The following is a 15,349-nucleotide window of genomic DNA, read 5'->3' as shown; positions in this document are numbered from 1 at the left end:
ACAACAACAACAACAACACAACAACACCACAACAACACCACAACACCACCACAACACCACAACACCACAACACCACCACACAACAACACCACAACAACACCACAACACCACAACACCACAACACAACAACACCACAACACCACCACAACACCACAACACCACAACAACAACCACCACAACACCAACAACAACAACACCACAACAACACCACAACACCACAACACCACAACAACCACAACACCACAACAACAACAACAACAACAACACCACAACACCACCACAACACCACCACAACAACAACACCACAACAACACCACAACAACACCACAACACCACAACAACAACACCACAACACCACCACAAACAACAACACCACAACACCACCACAACAACACCACAACACCACAACAACAACAACACCACAACACCACCACAACACCACAACAACACCACACAACAACAACACCACAACACCACAACACCACCACACCACAACACCACAACAACAACACCACAACACCACAACACCAACAACACCACAACAACACCACAACACCACAACACCACAACAACAACAACAACACCACAACACCACAACAACACCACAACAACACCACAACACCACAACACCACAACACCACAACAACACCACAACAACAACAACACCACAACAACACCACAACACCACCACAACAACAACAACACCACAACACCACAACACCACAACACCACAACACCACAACACCACAACACCACAACACACCACAACACCACAACAACACAACAACACCACAACAACACCACAACACCACAACAACACCACAACACCACAACACCACAACCACAACACCAACAACACCACAACACCACAACAACAACACCACAACACCACAACAACACCACAACACCACACCACAACAACACCACAACAACACCACAACAACACAACAACACCACAACACCACAACAACAACAACACCACAACACCACAACAACAACAACACAACAACACCACAACAACACCACAACACCACAACAACACCACAACACCACAACACCACCACAACAACAACAACACCACAACACCACAACAACAACAACAACCACAACAACAACAACACCACAACACCACCACAACACCACAACACCACCACAACAACAACAACACACAACACCACAACACCACAACAACAGCACCACAACACCACAACAACAACAACACCACAACACCACCACAACACCACAACACCACAACAACACAACAACACCACAACAACACCACAACACCACCACACCACAACACCACAACACAACAACCACAACACCACAACACCACAACAACACCACAACACCACAACACCACCACAACACCACAACACCACAACAACACCACAACACCACAACAACACCACAACAACAACAACACCACAACACCACCACAACACCACAACACAACACACAACCAACAACAACAACAACAACACCACAACACCACCACCACCACAACACCACAACAACAACAACAACACAACAACACCACAACAACACCACAACACCACCACAACACCACAACACCACCACAACAACAACAACACCACAACACCACAACAACACCACAACAACACCACAACAACAATAACACAACAACACCACCACAACACCACAACAACAACACCACAACACCACCACAACACCACCACAACACAACAACACCACAACACCACAACAACAACAACACCACAACAACAACACCACAACACCACAACAACACCACAACACCACCACAACAACAACAACACCACAACACCACAACACCACCACAAGCACCACAACAACAACAACACAACAACACCACAACAACAACACAACAACACCACAACACCACAACAACACCACAACACCACCACAACAACAACAACACCACAACACCACAACACCACCACACCACAACACCACAACAACAACACCACAACACCACAACACCACAACAACACCACAACACCACAACAACAACAACACACAACACCACAACAACACCACAACACCACAACAACACAACACCACAAACACCACCACAACACCACAACAACACCACAACACCACAACAACACCACAACAACACCACCACAACACCACAACACCACAACAACACCACAACACCACAACACCACCACAACAACAACACCACAACACCACAACACCACCACAACAACACAACAACACCACAACAACACCACAACACCACAACACCACCACAACACCACAACACCACCACAACAACAACAACACCACAACACACAACAACACCACCACCGTTAAATAAACAACACCACAACACCACCACAACACCACAACACCACAACAACAAACAACAACACCACAACACCACAACAACAACAACACCACAACAACACCACAACAACAACACCACAACACCACCACAACACCACAACAACAACAACACAACAACACCACAACAACACCACAACACCACCACAACAACAACACCACAACACCACAACAACAGCACCACAACACCACAACAACAACAACACCACAACACCACCACAACACAACAACACCACAACACCACCAACACCACCACAACACCACAACAACAACAACACCACAACACCACCACAACACCACAACACCACCACAACAACAACAACAACAACACCACAACACCACAACACCACAACACCACAACAACAACACCACAACACCACAACAACAACACCACAACAACACAACACCACAACACCACAACAACAACACAACAACAACACCACAACACCACAACAACACACACAACACCACAACAACAACACCACAACAACACCACAACACCACAACACCACAACAACACCACAACAACACCACAACACCACCACAACAACAACAACACCACAACACCACAACAACAACAACACCACAACAGCACCACAACACCACAACACCACCACAAAACCACCACAACACAACAACACCACAAACAACAACACCACAACACCACAACAACAACAACACCACAACACCACAACAACAACACCACAACACCACAACACCACACAACAACACCACAACACCACACAACAACACCACAACACCACAACACACAACAACACCACAACAACACCACAACAACACAACAACACCACAACACCACACAACAACACCACAACACCACAACAACACCACAACAACACCACAACAACACCACAACACCACAACAACACAACACCACAACACCACAACAACAACACCACAACACCACAACACCACAACACCACAACAACAACACAACACAACAACACCACAACAACACCACAACACCACAACACCACCACAACAACACCACAACACCACAACAACACCACAACACCACCACAACACCACAACAACAACAACACCACAACACCACCACAACACCACAACACCACAACAACAACAACAACACCAACACAACACCACAACACCACACACCACAACAACAACAACAACACCACAACACCACAACAACAACACCAACAACACCACAACAACAACACCACAACACCACAACACCACAACAACACCACAACACCACAACAACACCACCACAACAACAACACCACAACACCACAACAACACCACCACAACAACACCACAACACCACAACAACAACAACACCACAACAACAACACCACAACACCACAACACCACCACAACAACAACAACACCACAACACCACAACACCACCACACCACAACACCACAACAACAACAACAACACCACAACACCACAACAACACCACAACACCACAACACCACAACACCACAACACCACAACACCACAACAACACCACAACACACAACACCACAACACCACCACAACAACAACAACACCACAACACCACAACAACACCACAACACCACAACACCACACAACAACACCACAACAACACCACAACACCACAACACCACCACCACAACACCAACACCACAACACCACAACACCACCACAACAGCACCACAACACCACAACAACAACAAACACAACAACACCACAACAACACCACAACACCACCACAACACCACAACACCACCACAACAACAACAACACCACAACACCACAACACCACAACACACAACACCACAACAACAACAACAACAACAACACCACAACAACACCACAACAACACAACAACAACACCACAACACCACAACAACAACAACACCACAACAACACCACCAACAACAACACCACAACAACACCACAACACCACAACACCACAACAACACCACAACAACACCACAACACCACCACAACAACAACAACACCACAACACCACAACACCACCACAACAGCACCACAACACCACAACCAACAACAACAACACAACAACACCACAACAACACCACAACAACACCACAACACCACAACACCACAACACCACCACAACAACAACAACACCACAACACCACAACAACAACAACACCACAACAACAACACCACAACACCACAACACAACACCACAACACCACAACAACAACAACAACACCACAACACCACAACAACAACAACACCACAACAACACCACAACAACAACACCACAACACCACAACAACACCACAACAACCAACAACAACACACACAACAACACCACAACAACACCACAACACCACAACAACACCACAACACCACCACAACAACAACAACACCACAACACCACAACAACAACACCACAACACCACAACAACAACAACACAACAACACCACAACAACACCACAACAACACAACACCACAACACCACCACAACAACAACAACACCACAACACCACAACACCACAACAACACCACAACAACAACAACACCACAACAACACCACAACACCACAACACCACCACAACAACAACAACACCACAACACCACAACACCACCACCACCACAACACCACAACACCACAACAACAACAACAACACAACAACACCACAACAACACCACAACACCACCACAACACCACAACACCACCACAACAACAACAACACCACAACACCACCACACCACAACACCACAACAACAACACCACAACACCACCACACCACAACAACACCACAACACCACAACAACAACACCACAACACCACAACAACACCACAACACCACCACAACACCACAACAACACCACAACACCACAACACCACAACAACAACAACACCACAACAACACCACAACAACACCACCACAACACCACAACAACAACAACACCACAACACCACAACACCACAACAACACCACAACACCACAACAACCAACAACACAACAACACCACAACAACACCACAACACCACCACAAACACCACCACAACACCACCACAACAACAACAACACCACAACACCACAACAACAACAACACCACAACAACAACAACACCACAACACCACCACAACACCACAACACCACAACAACAACAACAACACCACAACACCACAACAACACCACAACAACACCACAACACCACAACAACACCACAACACCACAACACCACAACAACAACAACACCACAACAACACCACAACAACAACACCACAACACCACCACAACACCACAACAACAACAACAACACAACAACACCACAACAACACCACAACACCACCACAACACCACAACACCACAACACCACCACAACAACAACAACACCACAACAACAACAACACCACAACAACAACAACACCACAACACCACCACAACACCACAACAACAACAACAACACAACAACACCACAATACCACAACAACAACAACACCACCACCAAAACACCAAAACACAACAACACCACAACAACACCACCACAACATCACAACAACACCACAACAACACCAGAACACCACAACAACACCACAACACAACAACACAACACCACCACAACACCAACACCACAACACCACAACAACAGGCTGTTAAAGAACAACATTATACACACGTACACACCTTGGGTTCTCTCTACTAGAGGGCTCTCTACTAGACACACACCTTGGGTTCTCTCTACTAGGGGGCTCTCTACTAGACACACATCCTGGGTTCTCTCTACTAGGGGGCTCTCTACTAGACACACATCCTGGGTTCTCTCTACTAGAGGGCTCTCTACTAGACACACACCCTGGGTTCTCTCTACTAGAGGGCTCTCTACTAGACACACACCCTGGGTTCTCTCTACTAGACACACATCCTGGGTTCTCTCTACTAGGGAGCTCTCTACTAGACACACATCCTGGGTTCTCTCTACTAGAGGGCTCTCTACTAGACACACACCCTGGGTTCTCTCTACTAGAGGGCTCTCTACTAGACACACACCCTGGGTTCTCTCTACTAGACACACATCCTGGGTTCTCTCTACTAGGGGGCTCTCTACTAGACACACACCCTGGGTTCTCTCTACTAGAGGGCTCTCTACTAGACACACACCCTGGGTTCTCTCTACTAGACACACATCCTGGGTTCTCTCTACTAGGGGACTCTCTACTAGACACACATCCTGGGTTCTCTCTACTAGGGGGCTCTCTACTAGACACACATCCTGGGTTCTCTCTACTAGAGGGCTCTCTACTAGACACACACCCTGGGTTCTCTCTACTAGACACACATCCTGGGTTCTCTCTACTAGGGGGCTCTCTACTAGACACACATCCTGGGTTCTCTCTACTAGGGGGCTCTCTACTAGACACACATCCTGGGTTCTCTCTACTAGAGAGAAAGAGAGAGAGAGAGAGAGAGAGAGAGAGAGAGAGAGAGAGAGAGAGAGTTGCTGTTATCACTCCACTCTCTGAGATAGTCAGACAGACATATCTACAGACAGAGTGATATCAACAGTGTTTTTTGTTTCTAACAGAATGAGGTAGAGCTGGGAGAGCTGCTGTTATCACTCAACTACCTGCCCTCTGCTGGAAGACTCAACGTTGACATCATCAGAGCGAAGCAGCTGCTGCAGACAGACATGTGCCAGGGATCAGGTAAACTATACCTACTAACATACCTACTAATGTACCTACTGATCAGGGATCAGGTAAACTATACAGACTAACATACCTACTAATGTACCTACTGACACACCTACTAACATACCTACTAATATACCTACTAATATACCTACTAACAGCTGCTGCAGACAGACATGTGCCAGGGATCAGGTAAACTATACAGACTAACATACCTACTAATGTACCTGCTGACATACCTACTAATATACATACTAATATACCTACTAATATACCTACTAATATACCTACTAATATACCTACTAATATACCTACTAATATACCTACTAACATACCTACTAACATACCTACTAATATACCTACTAATATACCTACTAATATACCTACTAATATACCTACTAATATACCTACTAACATACCTACTAATATACCTACTAATATACCTAATAGCATACCTACTAACATACCTACTAATATACCTACTAATATACCTACTAATGTACCTGCTGACATACCTACTAATACACCTACTAATATACCTACTAACATACCTACTAATATACCTACTAATATACCTACTAATATACCTACTAACATACCTACTAATATACCTACTAATATACCTAATAGCATACCTACTAACATACCTACTAATATACCTACTAATATACCTACTAATACACCTACTAATATACCTACTAACATAACTACTAATATACCTAATAACATACCTACTAATATACCTACTAATATACCTACTAATATACCTACTAATACACCTACTAATACACCTACTAATATACCTACTAACATAACTACTAATATACCTAATAATGTTATATCTACAGTCTCTATCACAACTATAACACATACCTGACACACGTGGTGTTACATCAGTATGTCAGGTGTGTGATACCTGAATGACAGAGGGGATACCTGAATAACTGAAAAGGATACCTGAATAACAGAGTGGATGTCTGAACGACACAGTGGATATCTGAACGACATAGTGGATATCTGAACGACAGAGTGGATATCTGAACGACACAGTGGATACCTGAACGACAGAGTGGATATCTGAACGACACAGTGGATACCTGAATAACAGAGTGGATATCTGAACGACACAGTGGATATCTGAACGACACAGTGGATATCTGAACGACATAGTGGATATCTGAACGACAGAGTGGATATCTGAACGACAGAGTGGATATCTGAACGACACAGTGGATACCTGAACGACAGAGTGGATATCTGAACGACACAGTGGATACCTGAACGACAGAGTGGATATCTGAACGACACAGTGGATACCTGAACAACAGAGTGGATATCTGAACGACACAGTGGATATCTGAACGACACAGTGGATATCTGAACGACATAGTGGATATCTGAACGACAGAGTGGATACCTGAACGACACAGTGGATACCTGGATAACAGAGTGGATACCTGGATAACAGAGTGGATACCTGAATAACAGAGTGGATACCTGAATAACATAGTGGATACCTGAATAACAGAGTGGATACCTGAATAACATAGTGGATACCTGAATAACAGAGTGGATACCTGAATAACATAGTGGATACCTGGATAACAGAGTGGATACCTGGATAACAGAGTGGATACCTGAATAACAGAGTGGATACCTGAATGACAGAGGGGATACCTGAATGACATAGTGGATACCTGAATAACAGAGTGGATACCTGAACAACAGAGTGGATACCTGAATAACATAGTGGATACCTGGATAACAGAGTGGATACCTGAATAACAGAGGGGATACCTGGATAACAGAGTGGATACCTGAATAACATAGTGGATACCTGAATAACAGAGTGGATACCTGAATGACAGAGTGGATACCTGAATGACAGAGTGGATACCTGAATGACAGAGTGGATACCTGAATGACAGAGGGGATACCTGAATGACAGAGGGGATACCTGAACGACAGAGGGGATACCTGAACGACAGAGGAGGGATACCTGAATTAGCACAGACTGGAATATGTTACGGGACTCACCCGATGGCATTGAGGAGTTCACCACATCAGTCAACGGCTTCATTAATACGTACATCGATGAAGTTCCCCTCACAATGACCGTACGTACATTTCCCAACCAGAAGCCATGGATTACAGGCAATAGCCGAAACTGAGCTAAAGGCTATAGGTGCCGCTTTCAAGGAGCGGGACACTAACCTGGACACTTATAAGACATCCCACTATGCCCTTTGACGACCAAGCAAACAGGCAAAGTGTCAATACAGTACTAAGATCTAATCCTACTACACTGGCTCTGACGCTCATCAGATGTGGCAGGGCTTGCAAACTACCACGGATTACAAAGAGAAAACCAGCAGCAAGATGCCCAGTGACACGAGCCTACCAGATGAGCTAAATGCCTTCTTTGCTCGCTTCGAGGCAAGCAACACTGAACCATGCGTGAGAGCACCAGCTGTTCTGGACGACTGTGTGATCACGCTCTCCATAGCCGATGTGAGTAAGACCTTTAAACAGGTGAACATTCACAAGGCCACGGGGCCAGATGAATTACTAGGATGTGTACTCAGAACATGCGCCGACCAGCTGGCCAGTGTCTTCGCTGACATTTTCATCCTCTCCCTGACCCAGTATGTAACACCTACATGTTTCAAGCAGACCATCCATAGTCCCTGTGCCCAAAAACGCCATGGTGATCTGTCTAAATGACTATCTCCCCGTAGCACTCTGTAGCCATAAAATACCTTGAGAGTCATGGCTCACATCAACACCATCATCCCAGACAACCTGGACCCACTCTAATTTGCATACCGCCCCAACAGATCCACAGATGACGCAATCTCTATTGCACTCCACACTGTCCTTTCCCACTTGGACAAAAGGAACACCTACTGTATGCGAGAATGCTATTCATTGACTAGAGCTCAGCGTTCAACACCATAGTGCCTTCCAAGCTCATCGTTAAGCTAAGGACCCTGGGACTGAACACCTCCCTCTGCAATTGGATCCTGGACTTCCTGACGGGATGCCCCCAGGTGTTGAGGGTAGGCAACAACACATCTGCCAAGCTGACCCTGAATACGGGGGCACCTCAGGGGTGCGTGCTTAGTCCCCTCCAGTACTGCCTGTTCACTCACGACTGCATGATCACACACAATTCCGACACCATCATTAAGTTTGCTGACCACACGATGGTGGAAGGCCTGATCACCGAAGATGATTAAACAGCCTCTAGGGAGGAGGTCAGAGACCTGGCAGTGTGGTGACAGGACAACAACCTCTCCCTCAACGTCAGCAAGACAAAGGAGCTGATGGTAGACTACAGGAAACAGAGGGCCGAGCAGCCCCCATTCACATGGACGGGGCTGTAGTGGAGCAGGTGTATACATAGTTATCGTTACTCATGTTCTTTCTCTCTGCATTGTTGGGAAGGACCTGTCAGTCAGCTTTTCACTGTTAGTTCACACCTGGTGTTTATCAAGCATGTGACGAATAACATTTGATTTGAGGAGACCAGAATAACACCTCATATACCACACCTGGGGATCAGGTAATAACTGCAGAAACCTGACACACACCTGGGATTCAGGTAACTAACTGGGGATGTAATAACTGCAGAAACCTGACACACACCTGGGGAAACCTGACACACACCTGGGGTAATAACTGCAGAAACCTGAAACCTGTAATAACTGCACACACCTGGGGATCAGGTAATAACTGCAGAAACCTGACACACACCTGGGGATCAGGTAATAACTGCAGAAACCTGACACACACCTGGGGATCAGGTAATAACTGCAGAAACCTGAATAACACACCTGACACACACCTGGGGATCAGGTAATAACTGCAGAAACCTGACACACACCTGGGGATCAGGTAATAACTGCAAGAAACCTGACACACACCTGGGGATCAGGTATTAACTGCAAAACCTGACACACACCTGGGGATCAGGTAATAACTGCAGAAACCTGACACACACCTGGGGATCAGGTAATAACTGCAGAAACCTGACACACACCTGGGGATCAGGTAATAACTGCAGAAACCTGACACACACCTGTGGATCAGGTAATAACTGCAGAAACCTGAATAACACACCTGACACACACCTGGGGATCAGGTAATAACTGCAGAAACCTGAATAACACACCTGACACACACCTGGGGATCAGGTAATAACTGCAGAAACCTGACACACACCTGGGGATCAGGGTGAAACCTAACCTGCAGCAAAAACCTGACACACACCTGGGGATCATGTAATAACTGCAGAAACCTGACACACACCTGGGGATCAGGTAATAACTGCAGAAACCTGACACACACCTGGGGATCAGGTAATAACTGCAGAAACCTGACACACACCTGGGGATCAGGTAATAACTGCAGAAACCTGACACACACCTGGGGATCAGGTAATAACTGCAGAAACCTGACACACACCTGGGGATCAGGTAATAACTGCAGAAACCTGACACACACCTGGGGATCAGGTAATAACTGCAGAAACCTGACACACACCTGGGGATCAGGTAATAACTGCAGAAACCTGACACACACCTGGGGATCAGGTAATAACTGCAGAAACCTGACACACACCTGGGGATCAGGTAATAACTGCAGAAACCTGACACACACCTGGGGATCAGGTAATAACTACAGAAACCTGACACACACCTGGGGATCAGGTAATAACTGCAGAAACCTGACACAACCTCAGGTAATAACTGCAGAAACCTGAATAACACACCTGGGGATCAGGTAATAACTGCAGAAACCTGACACACACCTGGGGATCAGGTAATAACTGCAGAAACCTGAATAACACACCTGGGGATCAGGTAATAACTGCAGAAACCTGACACACACCTGGGGATCAGGTAATAACTGCAGAAACCTGAATAACACACCTGGGGATCAGGTAATAACTGCAGAAACCTGAATAACACACCTGGGGATCAGGTAATAACTACAGAAACCTGACACACACCTGGGGATCAGGTAATAACTGCAGAAACCTGACACACACCTGGGGATCAGGTAATAACTGCAGAAACCTGACACACACCTGGGGATCAGGTAATAACTACAGAAACCTGACACACACCTGGGGATCAGGTAATAACTGCAGAAACCTGACACACACCTGGGGATCAGGTAATAACTGCAGAAACCTGAATAACACACCTGGGGATCAGGTAATAACTGCAGAAACCTGACACACACCTGGGGATCAGGTAATAACTGCAGAAACCTGACACACACCTGGGGATCAGGTAATAACTGCAGAAACCTGACACACACCTGGGGATCAGGTAATAACTGCAGAAACCTGAATAACACACCTGGGGATCAGGTAATGCAGAAACTGCAGAAACCTGAATAACACACCTGGGGATCAGGTAATAACTGCAGAAACCTGAATAACACACCTGGGGATCAGGTAATAACTGCAGAAACCTGAATAACACACCTGGGGATCAGGTAATAACTGCAGAAACCTGACACACACCTGGGGATCAGGTAATAACTGCAGAAACCTGAATAACACACCTGGGGATCAGGTAATAACTGCAGAAACCTGACACACACCTGGGGATCAGGTAATAACTGCAGAAACCTGAATAACACACCTGGGGATCAGGTAATAACTGCAGAAACCTGAATAACACACCTGGGGATCAGGTAATAACTGCAGAAACCTGAATAACACACCTGGCATCACATGGAACCACTTCACACCATGTCACACCACACCACGACACTACACACCATGTCACACCACACCATGTCACACCACGACACTACACACCACGGGGTACCATGTATGTCATACTTCCTGCTAGCAGAACATTTAACTTCCTTCCTGTCTCTATCTCCACCCCCCCCCCCCCCCCCCCCCAGACCCGTTTGTGGAGATTCAGCTGGTAACAGAACGTTTAACTTCCTTCTTGTCTCTATCTACACCCCCCCCCCCAGACCCGTTTGTGAAGGTTCAGCTGGTAACAGAACATTTAACCCAGACCCGTTTGTGGAGGTTCAGCTGGTAACAGAACGTTTAACTTCCTTCCTGTCTCTATCTCCAGACCCGTTTGTGGAGGTTCAGCTGGTAACAGAACGTTTAACTTCCTTCCTGTCTCTATCTCCAGACCCGTTTGTGGAGGTTCAGCTGGTAACAGAACGTTTAACTTCCTTCCTGTCTCTATCTCCAGACCCGTTTGTGAAGGTTCAGCTGGTAACAGGGCTGAAGCTGGTAAAGACCAAGAAGACTTCCTGTATGAAAGGAACCATCGACCCCTTCTACAATGAGTCGTTCAGCTTCAGAGTCCCCCACGAAGACCTCAGCGAAGTCAGCCTCGTATTTACAGGTACAGCCCAGAGAGAGAAAGAGAGAGAAGGGGAGTGAGAGAGAGAGAGAGAGAGAGAGAGAGAGAGAGAGAGAGAGGGAGAGAGAGAGAGAGAGAGGTGATGGGGAGGGGAGGAGAGAGAGAGAGAGAGAGAGAGAGAGAGAGAGAGAGAGAGAGAGAGAGGGGGGGAGAGAGAGAGAGAGAGACAGAGAGGATGAGAGAGAGAGAGAGAGAGAGGTGATGGGGAGGGGAAGAGAGAGACAGAGAGAGAGACAGAGAGAGAGGTGATGGGGAGGGGAGGAGAGAGAGAGAGAGAGAGAGAGAGAGAGAGGAGGGAAGAGAGAGACAGAGAGAGAGACAGAGAGAGAGTGGGAGTGAGGGGGAGAGAGAGAGGTGATGGGGAGGGGGGAGGGAGACAGAGAGAGACAGAGAGAGAGAGAGAGAGAGAGAGAGAGAGAGAGAGAGGATGAGGGAGGGAGAGGAGTGATGGGGAGTGGAAGAAGGATGGGGAGAGAGACAGAGAAGGAGAGAGGGATGGATAGAGAGATAGAAGGATGGAAAGAGAGAGACAGAGGGAGAGGAATGAGAGAGAGAGGGAGAGGAGAGAGCGAAGGAGAGAGAGGAAAGCGAGATAAGAGAGACAAGACGAATGCGAAACAGAGATAGAGGGGTCGGCGACAGCCTTCACAAACGTGCCACTTCCGCACTGCTGACAATTAGAGTAATTGCCGTGGCAACGGTTGCCAGGGTGTCGCCAGGGCATCTCTAGCCCGTCTCTAGGCAGTCGCTAGGCTCCTCATTTGGCCAGCAGAAGCTACTGTGTTTACTGCTTAGACCGAGCAGTCATTGATTCATTCGGTAGCCAGCCTAGCTTAGACCTGGTGGTAAAAGTGAGATTTCTAAATGTGGTGTAGCTACAGACTGTAATGTATCTAGAGACTGGTCCCAGATCTGTGGTGAGGTTTCTAAATGTGGTGTAGCTACAGACTGTAATGTATCTAGAGACTGGTCCCAGATCTGTTTGCCTTGAGAAAGGCAGCAGCCTAAGTGTCGGGGGTTGGCTGAACTATTGAATTACAATGAATGTTAAATCCGAGGCAAGAACAAACTTGTATTTCTGCATTGTGTTCCCTTTCTCAGTACAGTATTGGACTCCACTATTGTACTGTCAAACATGACATGTGACAATGACCATGGGAGTTGACTTGGCAAGACAAATCTGGAACCAGGAAAGGCTCACAGAAATATTTGGGGGATTTCTGAAGCTGCCATTTTCCACCTAAACCCATGTTTAACAGACTACCATCCAACCCTCTCTCTCTCAGGCCTGTTCCTCTGTGCTATATCTGTCTCTTATCAGACCTGGCTCTCTCACAGCCCCTCTCCTCTCCCCCTCTCCTCTCCTCTCTCTCCTCTTCTCTCTCTCTCTCCCTCTCCTCTCTCTCCTCTTCTCTCCTTCCCTTCCTCCCTCTCTTACTGACTCTTCATTGTCCTGCTCTGGGTAAATATAGCCTCTGCCAAGGATAAAGGAGGGTGTGAAGGAGACCAGACATAACACACACACACACACACACACACACACACACACACACACACACACACACACACACACACACACACACACACACACACACACACACAAACACACAAACACACACAGACATACACAAACACACACAAACACACACACACACACATACACAAACACACATACACACACACACATACACGAACACACATACACATACACACATACATACAAACAGGTCCTCTCAGAGAGGTAGTAGGAGGATGTTGTGTTAAACAGCTCCTCTCAGAGAGGTAGTAGGAGGATGTTGTGTTAAACAGCTCCTCTCAGAGAGGTAGTAGGAGGATGTTGTGTTAAACAGGTCCTCTCAGAGAGGTAGTAGGAGGATGTTGTGTTAAACAGGTCCTCTCAGAGAGGTAGTAGGAGGATGTTGTGTTAAACAGAGAGGTAGTAGGAGGATGTTGTGTTAAACA

The 15,349-nt window shown here is 46.6% G+C and overlaps 1 pseudogene; it reads left to right on the top strand.

Moving 5' to 3' along the window:
- LOC135569092 (synaptotagmin-17-like) overlaps positions 1 to 14,903 on the top strand; it is a 31,248-nt pseudogene extending 16,345 nt beyond the window's left edge.
- Positions 14,904 to 15,349: the final 446 nt, after the last annotated feature.

The sequence above is a fragment of the Oncorhynchus nerka genome, unplaced genomic scaffold, assembly GCF_034236695.1.
Source record: "Oncorhynchus nerka isolate Pitt River unplaced genomic scaffold, Oner_Uvic_2.0 unplaced_scaffold_1209, whole genome shotgun sequence".
Lineage (NCBI taxonomy): Eukaryota > Metazoa > Chordata > Actinopteri > Salmoniformes > Salmonidae > Oncorhynchus > Oncorhynchus nerka.
This window is presented reverse-complemented; position numbering and strand designations above follow the sequence as displayed.